Source organism: Glycine max, chromosome 14, assembly GCF_000004515.6.
Source record: "Glycine max cultivar Williams 82 chromosome 14, Glycine_max_v4.0, whole genome shotgun sequence".
NCBI classification, from domain to species: domain Eukaryota; kingdom Viridiplantae; phylum Streptophyta; class Magnoliopsida; order Fabales; family Fabaceae; genus Glycine; species Glycine max.
The window spans coordinates 10,485,529-10,497,399 of record NC_038250.2 but is presented as its reverse complement, the minus strand read 5'-3'; the positions used below and the strand labels follow the sequence as shown (position 1 = coordinate 10,497,399).

General features: G+C 39.0%; 1 pseudogene across 1 annotated transcript in view; it reads right to left on the bottom strand.

The window, feature by feature from the left end:
* Positions 1-10,916, bottom strand: part of LOC100809379 (formin-like protein 18) — a 24,099-nt pseudogene extending 13,183 nt beyond the window's left edge. Inside the window, exons 1-9 of the transcript XR_005888257.1 lie at positions 10,718-10,916; positions 10,277-10,610; positions 8,757-9,456; positions 7,576-7,797; positions 4,546-7,479; positions 4,325-4,448; positions 3,786-3,857; positions 2,598-2,696; positions 2,444-2,485 (exon numbers count right to left, since the gene is read on the bottom strand). The product of XR_005888257.1 is annotated as a formin-like protein 18 (transcript). The remainder of the gene's footprint in view (positions 1-2,443; positions 2,486-2,597; positions 2,697-3,785; positions 3,858-4,324; positions 4,449-4,545; positions 7,480-7,575; positions 7,798-8,756; positions 9,457-10,276; positions 10,611-10,717) is intronic.
* Positions 10,917-11,871: the final 955 nt, after the last annotated feature.

Genomic DNA, 11,871 nt, shown 5'->3' with positions numbered 1-11,871 from the left:
TGTCATGCATGGCTGGGATCCCAGGCCCACATGGTGAGTATATATTCACTATCGTCACTTTGGCACCTTCAGCAACCCATATTCCTTCCAAGTAAATGAAGCCACAGCCAATAATCTTCTTCTCTAGTTTGAATATTTGCTCACTCCACATGCACAGAATACCTCCAGCACCATTGCATTCCGGCTGTAGTTCCCATTTAACATCAGAATCACCCCACAAAGCTTGGCATAGAGCCTTGTCCATCACATCTTTTTTAGTCTCTTGTAAGCAAAGCATCTCTACACACTCTCTTTTGACCAATTTCCTGATTGAGGCCCACTTTAACCCCCTCCCCAGCCCCCTTATATTGTATGACATGATCTTCATCAATCACCTTCACTATTTCCCAGCTTCTGAGCCTCTCCCTTATCTCTTTCTTCCATACTGACCAATTTGATTATCATTTTGTTTTCCTGGTTGCTGTATTTTACTCCCATGCTTTTTGCCATGTCCCAATCATTAGAAGCTTCCTTTAACAGTTCACATGCTTTAGGACTGGAAGCTAATTTTAGTGGTGACAAGGCATAGCTTTTGTTTTGTTGATCCTCCCATAACAGCAATTTCTGACCGTTACCTTCTTTGTTCTTGTCAACCATAGCTTCTTCCTACCGCGCCTGGTGAGCACTCTATCTTCCGTCAAACTTAGTTCCATTAGCTTCCCCTTGTTCAGGGCTTGTGTTACAGAGCCTACTATGATTAGGTCCATGTGTCAGTAAGTCCTGGTTATACCCAGGAGTACTGGCATGACACAGTGACCAGTGGATAATTGTGATCCCCAACGCTCCTATTTTGCTCAACTCCAGTTTTGACCTGTAGGCTAGCTATCGCTAGAACTTCACCGTCGGACGACGCCATCTTCGACGATAGAGCCAACCCTAGTTTGCTTTCGTCGGAAAAGATTTCTTCTAAAGACCCGAACATACTCCCCCCACAGTTTTTACACCTACACGGGAAGTAGAACGTCTCCTCTACTATGTTGATCACATAATCACACCCATTAATAGTCGTTGTTACAGTGTGGTTGATTATGGGTTGCCATGGTGTTTTGACGAGCACTCGTGCTCTGTCCAAGCATTGCATGTCTTCAGCATCGTCATCAATGTCTACCACTTCCCCCACCCCTATCGCAATCTTCTTGATGCTTTCCACATCCAATGCATGTAATGGGATTCCCCAACAAAGAACCCAAACAAGCCTGAAGCCAGGTTTCAAGTTTGGGTTCCATTTCTCCAGCGAATGGAACATTGACAACCCATTTTCAGCCTCTTCTTTATACATTTCTTCTGCTCTCGTATCAGTGAGGCCCCTAAGTAACACCATGTCACCGCCAAGGTACCTTGGCTTGATATCTTCATCTCCATCCCACATAATTTCGTCTTCTAGCCTATCGAATGCTGCCAGATTCCTCGGTACCTACCCAGGCAGTGCTGAACCATGTCCTCTGCTCCATGGGTATCGCTACCTGGACTAACGAGTGGGAGATCGTTCTCAGCATCTGCGCATGTGTCGGTATCCACCTCTTGGTCGTAGTATTGTTGTCTGTTGCTACAATTTTAGCGTATGAGCTAGGGGCAGTCTATTGTTGGTGGTGTTGTTCCTGATGTCCACCATACAGTGCCATTAGTTCTTTCCCTTCCCTGCCCTTGTCGTTGACTCAGTTAGCTAGGTTCTCCTTGAGTAGTCCCTTCCTGTGCTGATGATCGTTGTTGGTATACTCTGTCGACTTCCACTCCCTTACATGTTTCGGGAGATTCGCATGTAGTTTCAGTCCTCCGATGATCAAAGAATCCAGTTGTCTCTCTAGTTTTTTGACGTCATCAACCCTTTGAAACGAACAACACCGTATCTCCTACATTTTTGTTCTTGTTGTTTGCAATGAACACCTCCCTAACATCGCCCCACTTCTTGAACCCAATCCATAAGTCCTTTTCCTTCATGTCTTTCGAGAAACATGTGAAGTAGAACGAACAAACATCTGAGGCGTTCCTCTAGTTTCTACTCCTCCCTGCCTCTCTTTGTGCCACCACTGTATCAGCATCGTGATGGCAGTACCCGTTTCTGGCGTAGCCGAGCTGGAACCTCTCTCTCACCCACTCTCTGTTTCACTCACTCACCCACCCTCTGTTTCTCTCTCTACCTTTCTCTCTCATCATGACATTTTTGAGCTTGACCTTAAATGATATCTCTATTTGCAAAATTAACACTGGTCATAAATGTATGCACAGGTTTACATAAAAAATAAAATAAAATACAAAAAAGAGAGAGAGATTGGTGGGTCTAGTTATATTGTTCACTACTGATTAAACTTTTATTGTTCCATTAATGCTAGACAAGTCATCCTAACACAAGTTGCTTAAGTGGGAAAAATGAGTTAAAAGCAACAAATGGTAAAACTCCACTTACCTGTTCACACTTTCCCAAGTTGTCCTTATCCCCATTATAGTTCTGCACACAAAGTACGGCTGTAGCTTAAATAAACATAGATTGTAGCAAAGTTGCTGATGTTCCCCTTATGACATAAAGTTCTGGTAAAAGAAACAAGAAAAGGGCATGATACCTTCAGCGTTTCCATCTCTTCTTTGGTTGGAGAGAATTTTATGAGGTTCTCAACTTGATCAACATCCAATACTGAATCATCCAATGCAAGCACAGCACACTGAAAGACAACGATTGGCACGAGAGAATACATGTATAAATTGGCATGTTTCTCTGTGATTGGAGGCATTCCTATCCGACTAATTGAATGGTTTAAAATTTGGGATTTTCAATTAAAACTTCAAACAAAATAAGGGCATTCAGTAGTCAAGAAAAAAATTATGTGACAAATAACATTACAAGGAGGATTAAATGACAACTACTAAATTAACTTTTTTAAGGCAAAGGGAGTGTAAGATGACCATGATAGGTATTTTTTTCAAGGAAGAAATGACACATCTTAAACCTTTTGCAGGTTTAAAGTGTTAAAATATGACCAATTATTGAATTCAAAGTTGAATATAATAATAAAATAATAACAATATAAGCAAGTTCTTAATTAAAGCTAGATTATATAGCTTACGCTACCTTCAAAATGTCATAAATTCATTATTGGTTGTTAATATAATCACCAGCTATTCAGGTATAACCCAACCACGTGATATCTGCTCAGGCGAACAATATCGAATACCTAATGGCCAGAATACTTTAGAAATACATTTTGTTTTCTCAATTAGGTGAACTGAAAGTGTAAATTGAGTTTGGTTTAGAAGGTTCTACAACACTAAATTGAATAAATCAGGTTTGTTTAAATTGCCTATGAAGATTTGGAGGAAGAAAGAACAAAACATTTTAGAGTGTCATAATATACTATTTTACAGTGGAACCAAAGGCCTAACATTCCTCATACCACCTAAGGAAGTCAGTGAAAATGGCTGGTGGTGGTTGCGGAGGATCATGGCATGTGCAATGTGATTAGAAAAGGCTAGAGAAAAAGGAGGCGGTGCAATTTGTGCGGCATTAGCCAAGTGAGAAGGTTGACTATGAAAAGCTGTAACTAGTAGAATTAACTTAGAGTATACACTCACATGATAAGTCAAAAAGTACCCATTTGAAACAATAAATTCTTCCAGATCACTTATTCCTTAAGCAGTTATGATTTACAAAGGTTTAAAATAATGATTGAGAATGAATGTTCTCTTGGACATAAATTCAAATCAAAAGTTCATAGCAATTGTGTTAATAAATATCATAATGAATAGTATCTCACCATCAGATCAGGCAAAGGGATTTTGACTTTTGTGAGCATGATCTCACAGTTATACGCCCGCCTGAGCTCAATCTGCAATGTAACACGAATCTTTTCTCAAGAACTCAAATTCTATAAAAAGTCTTGACTCTTGAGTCTTGACAAGAATTATATGAAGAACTTAAGCCTTCATGAATGGCATAAGACACAGCCAGGAGACTAAACAAAACCTACACAGATAGATCACAACCAATTCACACAGATAAATGTTCCTATAATGAAAAACATTACACATACATGTGCACGGTCAAGAGAAAATGGTGGAATTGAAGCACTTATATAAAAATTTCAATTTCTAATAATTTTGTTTTTAAATTTTAGACCTAATAATTTAATGATTTCAAAAGTATGAGAATAGATAAAGGGCTTTTTTGGGACCTTTCGGGATGATAAATGAAGATGAAAAGCTACTTCTCTGTTGTCTTTACTAACAGCGGACACTAGTTAATATCTGACCTAATTAGGCTGGACAGGTATTAACTATTAATGAAAAGGCATACCAATTGAACTTTGTCAACTTTTTGCGAGGAGCGGCGATTCAATTTTCCTCCTTTTCCATCATTAGAATTTGGTGCAGCTGCAGAGAACAAACTCTCAAGTTCTGACATGTCAAACTCTGGAGCCCTAAGACCAAAAAGGTTTTAAAATAAGAAAAAACAGTAAACACAATTCATATAAGTTCAGATTTTTATAACTAAAGTTAGAAAGACTTAATACATACCTACAAAATTCATCTAGTTTCTGTGTCTCAGCCCATAAGCTTCCTTGCATGGCCCTCGTTAATTTTAACCAATGGTAAGGTTTCAGATTGCTCCTTTTAGTCTGAGATTGACCTTTTGGATTAGCTCGCAACAGGCTGCCACGTCCCTTTGCACTAAACGGAGCAGAAGGTGGTCCAGGAACTGCAGATTTTGACAACCCATTGGCAGAAAGGGGAGGTGGGGGAGGTGGAACATTTGCAGAGTTCTTAGACAAAGAATTTTGGGATGCGGAAGCTGGAGGAGGGGGGGGGGGGTGGTGCTAATGGTGATGGAGTAGAACCAGAATGACTAGGAGGTGGAGGTGGGGGAGGAGGGCCAGGTGTAGCAACAGACTTGCTCATACTCGATGAAGAAGAAAGAGGGTGAGAGGCTGAATAAGGAAACCCAGGCAGTGGAGGAGGAGGAGGAGGTATCAAGGATGACGAAGCCTGATTGGTTGAAGGTGGAGGGGTAGGTGGAGGCGGTGGTGGAGGAGGACCTTTAAATGCATCTTTGGCAGTGGAAAGTGATGTTCCAGGAAGGGAAGGGGGTGGAGGATGAGATAAGGATGAGCTCTTTGTGGCAGATGATGGAGAAGAAAGAGATGTGGTTGGAGGAGCAGGCATTGAAAGGGATGGAGGAGGACTAACCAATGATTTCTTACCTTCATCTAGCATTGTATTTTCAGGGTACTGTGTAACATTAGATTGCATCAATTTTGAAGTATGCTCGCTCTGAGGAGGAGGAGGTGGTGGTGGTGGTGGTGGAAGAGCAGTGACAGCTGCAGGAGCAAAGGATCCAAAAGTCTTTTCCATGGCAGTAAGAGCATCAACTGAAGTTTTTAATGGTAAAGATGGAAGCAATGGTGGTGATGATGTTGGAGGAACAATGGTAGAACTAGGCTCTAAAGAATTTTGCACCTTGGAGTCAGAAGGAGGCAAAGTAGAAGGCAGAGGAGATACTGTCACTGCATGAGTGACTTCTTTGATATCCATTGGTGCATGATCCTGCAACACAGATGTTATTCCAAGAGCTGATGGTGCACTATGATACCTTGAGATAGCTACAGGTGAACCTTGCAAGGAGTTAAAATAAGAAGCTGAAGCAGATCGAACAGCTGGACGCACCCATGGTGAAATTATTTTAGATTGAGTGGGAAGCTGAAGTGCAACCTGCAATTCTTGAGGTTCAATCTTTTTTCTAATTAGGTTTGCATCAATGGGCGGCTCAAGTAAGGGATCATATTGTTTCCTCTGAACTGTGGATTTGACACTCTTGACATCATTTTCAGGCAATACCATTTGTTCTAATTGTCCCATCTTTTTCGTTGAATTTTCATCAGTCGATGGTTGAATTAAGGGAAAAGATTGCTTACCCTGAGCAATAGATGGAGGACAGTTGGTATCATCTTCCAACAATGACTTTGATTCTAATGATTCAGTATCCTTTTCCTTTGACTCTAATGATCCCATCTTCTGTTTCATTGAATTTTCATCTTTTGATGGTTCAATTAAGGGCATAGACTGCTCCCCATGAGCCATAGATGTAGGAACCTTGGCATTGTTTTCCACCAATGCCTTTGATTCTAATGATACAATTGGTATTTCAGTAAAACTACAATCTGTTGAGAGTCCAAATGAGGGAATAAGTTGTTTCCCCTGACTCATGGATGCAAGAGTCTTGATGTTATCTTCTGGCGATGCCTTTAATTCTAGAGGATCTTTGTACTTTTCCATAGGAGCATTACTAGAAGATTCAGATGAGGACATAGAACGTTTCCCTTCAACTTCAGAAGTAGGACTTCTTGTATCAATTTCTGGAAGTGGCTTTGGCTCAAATTTTAATCTGCTACCATTTTCCAACAATGCCTCTGAGTTTAGTGATTCAATTGCTTTCTCCTTTGACCCTAACAAACCAGTCTTCTTTTCCAATGAATCTGAATCAGTGGATGGTTCAATTAAGGGAACAGATTGTTTCCCCTGGGCTACAGATGTAGGACACATGGTGTCATTTTCCAAAAGATTCTTTGATGCTAATGACTCAATATCCTTCTCCTTGGATTCTAATGATCCACTCTCCTTTTTTATTAAATTTGCATCCATTGATGTCTCAATTAAGGGGATAGATTGATTCTCGTGAGCCATACATGCAGTAAACTTGGTATCATTTTCCAATGATTGTTTTGTTTCTAATGATTCAACCTCCTTTTTAAAAGAATCTGAATCTGTTGAGGGCCCAAATGAGGGAATAGGTTGGTTCCCCTGACCCAAACACTCAAAACTCTCAAAGTTATTTCCTGACAATGCCTTTGATTGTAATGGTTCTGTCTTATTTTCCGTAGGAACATCCACTGATGATCCCAAGGGGGAGGTGGAAACTTTCTCCTGAACTGTTGAAGTCAGATTCTTTGAATCATTGTGTGCCTTTTCGGTAGAATCTGAATCTGTTGAGAGCCCAAATGAGGCAATAGGTTGGTTCCCCTGACCTAAACATTCAAGACTCTCAATGTTATTTCCTGGCAATGCCTTTGATTGTAATGGTTCTGTCTTATTATCCATAGGAACATCCACTGATGATCCCATGGAGGACATAGAAAGTTTCTCCTGAACTGTTGAAGTCAGATTCTTTGAATCACTGTGTTTCTCCGAATCAAGTTTAAATTTTCCAGATGACTCCTTTCGCAAGCCACTTGTTGAAGCAGAAACCCCACTGTCCAATCTTTCAAGAAGGATATTTGATGCTGTGATCTGTTGGAGCACACTTGCTACCTCTGCCTTTGAATCTAGCCAGTCCACATTGCTGAAAATTTCCTTGACCTTAGCAAATGCTTCAACAGGTAGGCCTTCTTTTTCCTCAACATGAGGCAGATCAATTGAAATAACAGAAGACGAAGCTTCCATATCTGAGAAAAGAACCTTCAACCAGAAATACAATATATACCTGATAAACATCAAGTTGGTTTTATAGCTAATCATTTATTAAAAACAGGAGAGAAAAAGAGAGATTAGTACCTCCACTCTAAAGTTTTTAGGAAAGTAGTCTTTAGCATTCCATAATATGTCAAGCTCATCACGGTTAAGCATCAAAATATTTGATCTTATGAATGCTGTATTAAACATCACCCGAAACATCATTTCTTCATGCTCTAAATCACTGTTCAGATGAATACACTCAAAAACGACATCACCTTGAACATGACAATGGATGTCAATCTTAACTAGTTCACAATCAGCCTGTAACCAAAATAAATAAAGGGACATGGGGAAAACAATAAATCCTTATTTAAGAACCCTGTGTAAGTAGAATTTAAATAGAGGTAAATGAAGAAATAATGATACTTCATTTTGATTTTAACTCAGTTCATCAGTGTCAACTGATCAAATCCTTTGTAGTATAAAGTTAAAACAAAATATCCAAATTGTAATTACATTTAACATAAATTTATGTTGAGTTTTACAAACTGTATTTATACAAATCATAACACCCCTAGATCAATTAATGCAAATTTTGCTTACTTTGAGAGCAAAATTTATTTTAACCCATACAATGAAATGATATGATAAATCATCATTGCAAAATAATTGGCATACTCTCAGTTCTAGTTTAGATTGGCAACCCATGGACAATAATATCTCCATACAGGTATTCTCCTTTAAAGCTCTACAGGTTTTCTTCCATTCTGTTCATGAGCAAAGATGGTCCATTTCCTGCTCAAACCATCCCTTCTCAGATCGCATCAAAGCCACCAGCCCCACCACCATTTTGCAACACAAACCCCTCCCCAATTTGCATAGACATAAAACATTTAGAAAGATCCTGCTTAAAATGAATTAACATAGTTCCAATTTTATTTAAATAATTTTGGTAATCACTGACTTCATCTAGCATGGTAACTTTGAATAAAAATTGCCATATTTTAAGAAGAAAAAGAAAAGAAGTGATGTTCAGTTGGATTACCATTGTCTTTATATATGTTGTCTTCCTGTCTGTATGTATACAGTAATTCAATAAAGGAATTCCACAGCATTGCTTATGATTGAAAATGATATAATTTAACATAATCATATAATGGAAGGAACGTGTCAACATAAATAGTAAGAACAAAACAAAGAACAGTAGGTTCATTATCTTGAATCATGGCCTAGCTTGAATTGTAAAAAAGCATATTGAAGTAAAAGGACTTAGGTACCACCTGCTTGTAATAGCGGACAAGTTTGCTCCTTTTTGGAGTTGAAAAGAGAACTTTGGGAGTTCGATCTGCAGGAATAAAAGGGTCCTGTCCATACATCCTAAATATAGGACGGCAGCCACCCTCTCCACCCATATTAGGAATGAGTCTTATAATTACACAGTCCAAAGTAAGTGCCCTATCAAGAGGAGGCCATTCTGAACCAACATTTCTTCTTGATATGTACTGAAGATACCTCAATTGTGAAGGTAAAGGATTCAACGGTGACATCAACTGCAAAAGTTCCCAAGGAGCTTGCTTGTATATCATGTCTAGTGTTTTCTGCTCCCCTGTAAACAACTTTCTATAAATCAAGAGCGCAGCCAGCATAAATGCTAATAATGGCCAACCACCTCGTTCACAGTGCATCAAGACAACATTTTGTTGCCAAGTTGAAGCCAGTTTTCACCTGATCTCAAGAAATGGTGGATCATCTCCATGGTAAGTAATGGGCAACCTTCATACTGTTGAGGATAGTCTATCACAGTCATATCATAGTCACACAAAATGTTTGAAATCTGGCTTTGGCTATCTCCCTCCCGCATGTTGAACACCATAAATGAAGCATCGGGGAAGTGACCACGAAGTTGCCCAATTATTCCTCCTATATACACTCTATATTCATCTTCTTCCATAACATCCGTGGTAAAGCAGTAATCAAAGACTAAACATGAAACAACAAAATAATCACAATCAGACATATGTAGGACATAAAAATTCTTTATGGTGAAGAAATGTACCAAATACCAAGTAATATGACATGCCAATACATATAAGCATAGTAGCAAGTATCTAAAATCAAAAGGCCAAAATTCTGAGAGATTATAAAATCATCAAGCAAGTATAGTGCAAGCTTTCAGTCACCAGTCCCCAACAATCATCAATGGACAATATGTCACCATTTATAAATACTGACTGCACAAAGAAAACAAAAATAGCAGAGTATTTCATGTCAACTCTATCCAGGTTCTTACCATTACCCCCATTCCTCCCACAAATAATATGTATGCCTAGGCGATAAAACATCAATTCAGCCAAGTCACAAACAAGATGTCAACAGCCTATTGAGCATACTGCGAAATGAAATTGTAGAATAGTTATTGTTCACTCTAAATCTGCAATATAAGCCCCATACATACCACAACCCACTAACACAAAATGCATAAAAATGAAATATTTGCACTCAACAGAAGCCAATGTTTTCACATTATACTATTCCCATTGTTAACTTTAAATATTCAAAGCAAGCCTTACAGCACAACCCCCCGCTAACACAAAAATGCATAAATATGAAATATTTGCATTCAACAGAAGCCAACATTGTTCACACTTTGAATCTGCAAAGCAAGCCTTACATACCACAACCCCCCACCAAGACAATATGCATAAGGATGATGAAATATTTGCACTGAGAAGAAAGCCAACACTCTTCAGTTCCACCAGAACCAATGTGTTTACAGAAAATGAGCCAGCAGAAAGCGTACCATAAACCCTTTCAGTGATTTCAAGAAGCCCATCTGGGGGCTTCTTATAGAAGAACTTGCGGAACAATGCCATTGTGTAGAAGATCCAAGAGGATCACTCTGACATGTAGGACTCCTATAACTGCCCTAATTCAACCCACATTGCATCCAAGCTCAAATTTTTAAGATCCCCCCACCAAACAGAAACAAATTGCAATCGTAATCATGAAGATGGTATTGGTGTTGGCATTGAAGGGAGTGTGTGTATTCAGGAATCAAAGGCATGAATTTTTGCTGGGTCTTTAAGAAACACTTTTTTCTGGGAAATGTCATTGTCTTCACATGCACACTATATCTATCAAATGGAAAGAGAAAGAAAGAAAAAAGGGAAACTTAGCTTTCAATCAAAAAAGACAAAGTAATCATGGGAGGGGAATAGAAAGTGGGTGGTAAGAATCTAACCTCACAATTCAAAGTTGCATATTATATATATCATATTCAAAGGGAAGAAAGAGTTCGACAATAGATACGGTTAGTTGTTGTTAGAATAAGAACTTTAGAAGAACAATTTGGATCCGAGGTTTCTCTCTCTAACGCAATCTGTGTCCCTGTGTCCGTATCTTAAACATTTTGTTTTGTGAGAATGAACACATGGGTATGTTGGTGAAGAGTGCTGTTAGGTGCACCTAACAAAATTTATAAATGGCAAAAATGTCTTTAGCTTTTTTTTTTTTTTCTTGTGCTTCACATAGTTGCCATTTTTGTTTGTTGTTTTTGTGGTTTATGTGCGACATTGTCTCGGGTTCGTTGGTTCGTTGTGAACGGTTAGGTGCGGTGAAAGTGAAGGTGCGTTGCGGTAGTCGGTGGCGGCAAACGAGATACGCAAAAAGTGGTGACTGTGTCGCGAACGTACAGATTACTTACGGATCAACTTGATCCGTAACAGTGACACACCAACTTACGGATCAAGTTGATTCGTAAGAAGAGTAACTATTTTTAAAATGTGATGTTTTCTGAATTTAGTTTCCATTTTTTTAAAATTATTAATTTGTTTGTATGGTCATTTTTTGTTTGAGTTGGTTAGATGTACGAAGATGAGTGGATGTATGAAATAATGTCTGAACAAGCGGATATGAATTATGAAAATGAAGAAGCATGTGGTGCGAATGAACCACATGTTGATTGTTCCGATGCGTTCAATACTTCTCAGGTTATAATGTTAATGTTTGTCACAGATTTAATAAAATGAATACTGGTAGAAAACTTAAATTATGTGGATTGTTTTGTAGGTGTTTGAGTGCCGAGATGATGTTTTGCGGTGGGCTCGATCCGTTGCTCATGAAAACGGATTTGTGGCGGTGATTTTAAGGTCGGATACAAACCCAGGTAGTAGAGGAAGGACTACGTTTGTGTTGATTGGCTGTGAAAGGAGTGACAAGTATAGGTGTGGGAAAAAAGAATATATCAGAAGAGACACTAGGACTAGGAAATGTAGGTGTCCCTTCAAGCTTCGTTGCAAGCCAGTGGTTGAAGGAGAAGGTTGGATGGTGAAGTTGATTTGGGGAGTGCATAATCATGAATTGGCCAAGTCATTAGTTGGACATCCATGTGTGGGG